At 41.6% G+C, this 7,706-nt stretch overlaps 1 pseudogene; it reads left to right on the forward strand.

Moving 5' to 3' along the window:
* Positions 1-1,113: 1,113 nt before the first annotated feature.
* Positions 1,114-7,706, forward strand: part of LOC103742675 — an 8,257-nt pseudogene continuing 1,664 nt past the window's right edge.

The following is a 7,706-nucleotide window of genomic DNA, read 5'->3' on the forward strand; positions in this document are numbered from 1 at the left end:
AGTCTCTGGAAATCAGCCCTAGATTGTTCCAATCCTTTCCTGGTTATTCTGTGTATAGTTTCTATGGCTATCCCCTGCTTTGTGGTTTTTGTGGGTTTTCTGCTTAAAAGCCCTGTGTTTTCATTGCTTGGGGTCATAGTACAGCTCCCGAGGCTGTCTGTATCCCCAGCTGGTTGGCCTCAATAAAGCACTTTTGTTTACTGAGACTCAGTATCCGAGTGGTCAATTTGGGGAATTCCTCGGACCCCGAACACTGAGGAGGAAAGCACTTCATTTTTCCAAAGATTTCAAATAGAATTCCTTTGAACAAGATTTTAACTACTTATTTTTAGAGTATGCTGATTTTCTACAAACACTGTCATCTGATCTGAAAGACAAAACCCACACATTTCAGGTAAATGAAAAATTAACACTTTGATTTCTTAGAAGCAACAGAAGGGGAGCCAGATATGGTAGTTCATCCCAGCACTTAGGAAGGTGACAAGGGAGGAGCAGGAGTCTACTCTAAACTCATTGTCAGCTACATAGAGTTTGAGGTCAACCTAGGTTACATGAGACCTTGTTTCATAAAAAAAAGGCAAAAAAAAAAAGAAAAGAAAAGAAAGAAAAGAAAGTCTCTGCCACGTACTTGGATATGTGTAATTGGAACTTAAGAGCTCTTACTAGAAACATGTGCCAGAGATTGTCCAACACCAACTGAACAATCATCATGCCTTCTAAGGTCTAAGAATCTGTTGAGGTTGAGTCCAGTTTCCTGTTGCCCTGTTTGTACTTCTAATTAGATCCTTTAAATAACCAAAATTTCTGACACCTGCTCATTAATATGGGCGAGAAGAGATAAGTTAAACTGTTTAACACTCCTAATGTGTTATAGGGAATGTTGACAGCTCTCACTGGCACAGTGAGAAGTGGAACCAGAGACAGCAGGCATTGTGTCCCCAGGAGCCTGGTTCCTCCCAGAGGCAGGGCCTGCTGTGGAGAATTGACTGCAGAGAATTAGCTGAGGAGGGAGGGGCTTTTGGTGCCATCTTGGAAGAGAAGGGGGTGCACAGTGCTGAAATGAATGGCCCCAGTGTCTCACCCGTGTGGATGTGCAAGGGGACATTTACCAACATGGGGTGAGACCGAGGGCCCACAAGGCATGGGCAAAAGCTAACAGTGACTGTGGGCATGTTGCGGAAGCAGAAAGGGGCGAGGGGTGTTCACCTTTGTATGGGGCATTGGCTGTTCGCCTTTGTAAGTTACTCTATTCCCCCTCTCTAGGATGTAAACTATGAGAAATTCAGATAAAGATGTGCTATGTGGTTTGTCTACTCACACCAGGAGCAAGGGACCCTAAGAGAACTGGGGCAACAGGCAGTAATAATAAAAACCTCAAGAGTGTTCCCATGTGGCCAGCAGAGTTCCCAAGCACTTCGCCATGTAATAACTCACCTGGCCATCACACCAACCTTATAAGAGAATATGTTCCCACTCCTAACTGTAGCTGAGAACACTGGAATACCAGATAGATGAGTTCACCTTTGCAGGGGTGCAACCTCTGTCATACTTACAGACAGGAGTTTGCCTCCCAAATCCTGGGTAATTATGCTCACAGTTAACTAACAAGAATCCACTAAGATCTGTGTCCTTTCCTTCTTGCTCAACTTCCAAAATTTCAAAGAAAAAAAGATGGAAATTAAAAGTAAGAATTAGGGACTGGAGAGATGGCTAGATGCAACTGAATTGCACACTTAAAAATGGCTAAAATATGGGCTGGAGAGATGGCTCAGTGGTGAAGAGCACTGGTTGCTCTCACAGCAGATCTGGGTGGCACTAACACATGATAGCAAACAACAGTCCTTAACTCCAGTTCCAGGGACCTGACACCCTCTTCTGACCTCCGAGGGCATTGCACACACATGGTGCACTTATGCACACACAGGCAAAACTTTCATACCCATAAAATAAAAATAAAGTAAATTTAAAAATTTAAACATGGCTAAGATAACAAATTTTTATTATTTTTATTTTATGTGCATGAGTGTATTGCCTACATGTGTGTAAGTGCACTCATGTCCTGAAATGCCCTCAGAGGTCAGAAGAGAGTGTTGGATCACCTGGAAATGGAGTTAAGACAGTTGTTAGCTGCCATGTGGGTGTTGGGAATCGAACCAAGGTCCTCTGCAAGAGCAGTCAGTACTCTTAACCATTGAGCCAACTCTCCAGCTCCAAGATAACGCATTTCATGCTACGTGTGCTTTATTACCTTAAAAATCATTGGAAAAATAAGCAAGGGCTACCATTCACTCAGAACTTAAATGAATTGAAGAAAAAGAAGAGAAAGAACAAAGCTATTTTGTCTTTCTGAGACAAACTCCAGACTGCAGGTATAATGTAAAACACATCTTCCAACCACAAGTGTTCGTGGGTTTTGATTTTTTTTTTAAATTTTATCATTGTTTTAATTTATTTTTAAATTTTTATTGAATTTTTGTGTATTTCATATATAACGTCATCTTTATATCCCCTTCCCCTTTGGCATCCTCCCATAGCCCCCCCACTGGAGTTCATGCATTCTGTCATTTGTATTAAGGCCTGTTATGTAAAGTTTGTGTCCCGAAATGTCCTTTAGTGTAAGTTCATCCACCAGGGTTTAGTCAGCCTATCTAGAGTCTCTTCAAGAAGATCTGCTCTTCCTCACCCAGTAGTAATTAGCTGCCAATAATTCTTTGACTAAGATTGGGGCTTGCTGTTCTTTTCCACAGTTCTGTGCTGGGTTTTTGTCTGCTTAAGTTTGTATGGGTCTTGCACATGCTGACACCATTGCTGTAGGTTTGTATAAGAAGGATCCCAGGTGCCTGTAGGACTATTTCTGTATGGTCATGCACCTCTTCCTAGATCTTTCTTTCCATCCCCTCTTCTGCAATGATCTCTGAGCCCCGGGTGGGTGGATTTTAACATAGGAGTCCTGTCCAAGGACCCATACTCCGCAGACTCTTATTCTCTGTGTTTGGGCCATTTGTGACCTTTTGCATTCCTGGCCCTCTGTTGCATGAGGGAGCTTCATTGATGAGAGTTGAAAGATGCATTAGTGTTCTCTTCATCCCTTGTTCTATGTTCCATGAGCCTTAGGTATAGAAGTTGCATCCTAGATGTGCCACCTAGTCTTGGGCAGTTCACAGACAATCTCTGTGTATGACCATTTGTGGAACTCTGTAATTATCTCTGTCTCTTGAAAAAGAAGCTTCTTTGATGGGTGGTGACTGGGATAATTGTCTATAAATTTAAGGATACATATTTTGCACATAGTAAGAAATTACATTGTCTAGAGACGTGACAGCCTTGGAATTTTCTCTAAGATCTATGACCCCTCAAGCTATGTGTATTCAGCTAGGTTTACAGTACCATACACAAGTTTCCTCCCATTGAGTGGGCTTTAAATCCAATTAGGTAGCTGTTTTTTACCCCCACATAAAAGTGCCACTATTGCACCAATGTTGTTTGCTGTGCTGGTCATTGCTGTGGTTTTTAGGTCTTGAAGATGGGGTTGGACCATCGATTGATGTTCTCTCTTACCAGCTTGTGTAGTGCTCTCCAAAGCTATGAGAGCTAGCCTTTAGGGGAGGTGGCATCCAGGTTACTGCCAATGTTTTCTTCTAACAGTTTCAGAGTTTCCAGTTCCACACTGAGGTCTTTGGTCCATTTGGAGTTGACTTTTGGGCAAGGTGAAAGATAAGGATCTAGTTTCATTCTTCTACAGGTGGAGATCCAGTTTTGCCAGCACTATTTGTTGAAGATGCTGTCTTTCCTCCATTGTGTGTTTTTGCACCTCTGTCAAATATCAGGTGGCTAAAATTGCATATACTCAGGTTTGGGTCTTCAATTATGTTCCATTCATCTGTATCTATTTTTGTGCCAGAACTATGCTGTTTTTATGACTATAGCTCTGTAGCATACTTTGAGATCTTGTATAGTAATCCCCCCAGCATTGTTCTTTGTGCTCAGGGTTGCTTTTGCTATCTGTGGTCTTTTGTGCTTCCATATGAATTTAGGGATTTTTTTTCTAATTCTGCAAAGTATGTCATGGGGATTTTGATTGGGATTGCATTGAATCTATATATTGCTTTTGGTAAGATGGCTGTTTTCACAATATTAATTCTTCTAATCCATGAGCATGGGAAATCCTTCCATCTCTGTCTTCTGGTATCTTCCCAATCTCTCTCTCTCTCTCTCTCTCTCTCTCTCTCTCTCTCTCTCTGCATGCGTGTGTATTTTTTTCATTTTTTATTTTTTATTTTGTCTTTTAGAGACAGAGTCTGCCTGTATCCTCAGCTGACCTGGAGCTTGTTATATAGACCAGGCTGGCCTTGAACTCACAGAAATTTGCCTGCCTCTTCCTGTCCAGTGCTGGGATTAAAGGTGTGTGCCACCCCTGGCCCCAATCTCTTTCTTTAAAGATTTAAAAAGTTTAATTAAAGAGCTCTTTGATGTCTTTGGTCGAGTTTATTATGAGATATCTTATTTTCTGAGGCTATTGTGAATGGGAGGGTCATTATTTTTATTTTAACTGTATGAATGTATTGCCTGCACCCTTGTCATTCAATGCCCAAGGAGGTCAGAAGAGGGTGTCAGATCCATTGGTACTGGAGTTATGGATGGTTGTTAGCCACCATGTGCCCATGTGTGTGTTGGGAATTGAACCCAGGTCCACTACAAGAGCAGTCAGTGCTATCTCACCAGCCTTGTGGATCTTGATTCTTAAAGGTTTAGGGAAACTCACAGAATAAGGTAACAATGACAGAGCCTCTGTCGCTCCTGCTTAGATTTAGAGCAAGAACTCTTGGAGAAACATAGTTGGACGATATTCCATAAAATTAGGCCAAAATTACAATTTTCAGATATTATAGATAAGCAGAGAACTTTTATTTCTGGGCATATCCAGTGCTGTTATCATTAAGTAGGGTCTGTTTTACATTGATGTCTACATTTTCAGTTAAAAATGCTTAAAATTTTAATTTTATATCACTATCAAAACAGGAATATCAAAATTAATTTTTCTGAGCAGAATGCAAGTACCATTGAAATACTTAAAAACACTAGTGAAAATACAGTGAAAAGGCATAAAATGTAATAGGTAATTTAATTACTACAGCAGCAACTCAAAGTAAATATTACCTCTATTGTCATAAAAAGGAAACAGAAATACAAGAAATTTAAGTTTCAACTGACAGGATAGAATTAGGACTCAGAAGAGTCAAGGTCAAACCAGTGTCTGTTAAATGCCAAAAGTTCAGTGTTGGGGTTGGAGAGGTGGTTCAGCAATTAAGAACATTTGTTATTCTTCCAGAGGACCCAGGTTTGATTTCCAGCACCCACATAGTGGCTAACAAATGTCCTTAACTCCAGTTCCAGTGGATGCAGCACCCTCTTCTGGCCTCCACAGGCATTGCATGCACATAGTGCACTTACATTCATGCAGGCAAAACACTCATACACATAAAATAAAATAATAAATAAAAATTTTTAAATTTTAAAAGTTCAATGCTAGCTGAGTGTGGTGGCACACACCTTTAATTCCAGAACTTGGGAGGCTAGAGGTAGGTGTATCTCTGAGAGTTCAAGGCCAGTCTGGTTTACATAGTGAGTTCTAGGCCAGTTGGGGCTGCAGGGAGACCCTGTCTCAAAAAGACAAAAAACAAAACAAAACAAAAGGTCAATGCTAACATTTTGTGAGCAGTAAAACAGACATTGAATTAAAGTGAACGACAGTTTTGAAGTAAATGTGTGCAGTTGTTGAAGATGAGGGAATACCTCTCACTAGTCAGGTCAGGACCCTTTAGATTCTTTGCAGGGGAAATGGGCTAGCCTGAAAACAAAGTCCATGGGCTTCCACAAGCTGTCCCCTGAGGCCTAGGAAGTTAGGTAGCCTGTAGCATAGCCAGAGCAGTGTTGGGCTGGAGAGATCAGTGGAGGAAAACTCTGATTTCCCACTGCTCTGCAACAACTAGAGCATGGACTGGCTCTTTAACAGCACACTGCAGGGACTACCTTGAGGTTGGTGCACAGCCAGAAGCTGTTTGTGCTATGGATGAGCTAAGTAACTGAAATGTATATAATACTGAGAAAGAAGTCAAGATTTTGAAATCAGAAATTTTATGTGGAACTGACAGAGTTAGATCAACATTTTCTAATATGGCCGCACTAGATACATGTGGCTTTGAGTATTGGAAATGTAGCTAATGTGACTGAAATACTAAATTTTAAGTTTTATTTAATTATATTTAACTTCTCTGTGCACAGAATTTCTCTGTGTACAGAGTAAGAGCGAAAGACAGAAACGGTAGGCTTAGTGGGCAGAGAAAAGCTTTGAGGTAGGACACGAGTGGTGGGAGAAGGCTTGACTGGGGGCGTCCAACCTTTTTTTTTGTTTGGTTTTTTTTTTGAGATAGGGTCTCTCTGTAGCCCTAGCTGATCTGAAACTCACCATGTAGACCAAGCTGGCCTTGATCACACAGAGACTGGCCTGCCTCTGCCTCCCAAGTGCTGTGACTAAAGATGTGCACTATCAAGTTTGGTTCAACCTTTTGACATTTGTGATTTGACTTTGGCATTTACAAATGTGTTGGGACCACATTCACAGCCATTCTGGGGCACATGTGGCTTATGGCTGGCAGGTTGGACACATCTGGTAGACCTTCAACAAGAATCAAATGTCACAGTGCAGGATCAGGCTCTGGGACTCAGGAGTTTTGAATTGCCCCCCATTTCCCCTTCATTCCCAGAGTTCCTTCTTCTTCTTCTTTTTTTTTTTTTTTTTTTTTTTTTTTTTTTTTTTTTTTTTTTGCCTTTTTGAGACAGGGTCTCCCTGTAGCCCCAGCTGTCCTGGAACTCACTATGTAGACCAGGCTGGCCTTGAACTCACAGAGATCCGCCTGCCTCTGCATCCCGAGTGCTGGGACTACGGGCATGCCACCATGCCCGGCTCAGAGTTCCTTCTGAGAGTAAGAGAGCATCCTGGAGCAAGGCAAAGGACCATGAACTTCTCAGAAGCAAAGGCTGAGGATCAAAGATCAGTGTGCAGAAGCTAAGAGGTCAGAAATCACATTTCAGAGTTTGTAAATCATGCACTGTCTGGGCCTTTAAAGACTGTTTCCCAGTGATGTAAGTGCTAAATTTTCTTTTTCTTTCCTGTTTGTCTCACTCTGTGGCACAGACTGTACTTACTATGTAGACCAAGTTGGCCTTGAACTCATAGTGATCCTTTGTTTCTGCCTCCCAAGTACTAGGAATATGGGGATATGGGGATATACCACCATGCCTGGTTTAATGTCTAAATTTTCTTTTCTTCTTAAAAAATATTTTATTTATTTTCATTTTATGTGTATGATTGTTTTGCTTGCATGTATGTAAATGCACCATGTGTGTGCCTTGTGCCCCTGGAGGCCAGGAGAGGTTGTTGGATTTCCTAGAATTGGCATTAAGGACAGGTGTTAGTTGCTATGTGGGTGCTGGGAACTGAACCTTGGTCCTCTGGAAGAGCAGAAAGTATGCTTAGCCGGTGAGCCATCTCTCCAGACCAGAATTATATTTTCAATGAAAGTGTCTTCACCTGAGGATGTTGGACGTACACACATATTTCTCTAGGGTTCTGCTCTTTGATAGAAATAATAATACTAGGGGCTGGAGAGATGGCTCAGAGGTTAAGAGCACTGGCTGCTCTTGCA

The sequence above is a fragment of the Nannospalax galili genome, unplaced genomic scaffold (genome assembly GCF_000622305.1).
Source record: "Nannospalax galili isolate Female #2095 unplaced genomic scaffold, S.galili_v1.0 scaffold22, whole genome shotgun sequence".
Classification (NCBI taxonomy): Eukaryota; Metazoa; Chordata; class Mammalia; order Rodentia; family Spalacidae; genus Nannospalax; species Nannospalax galili.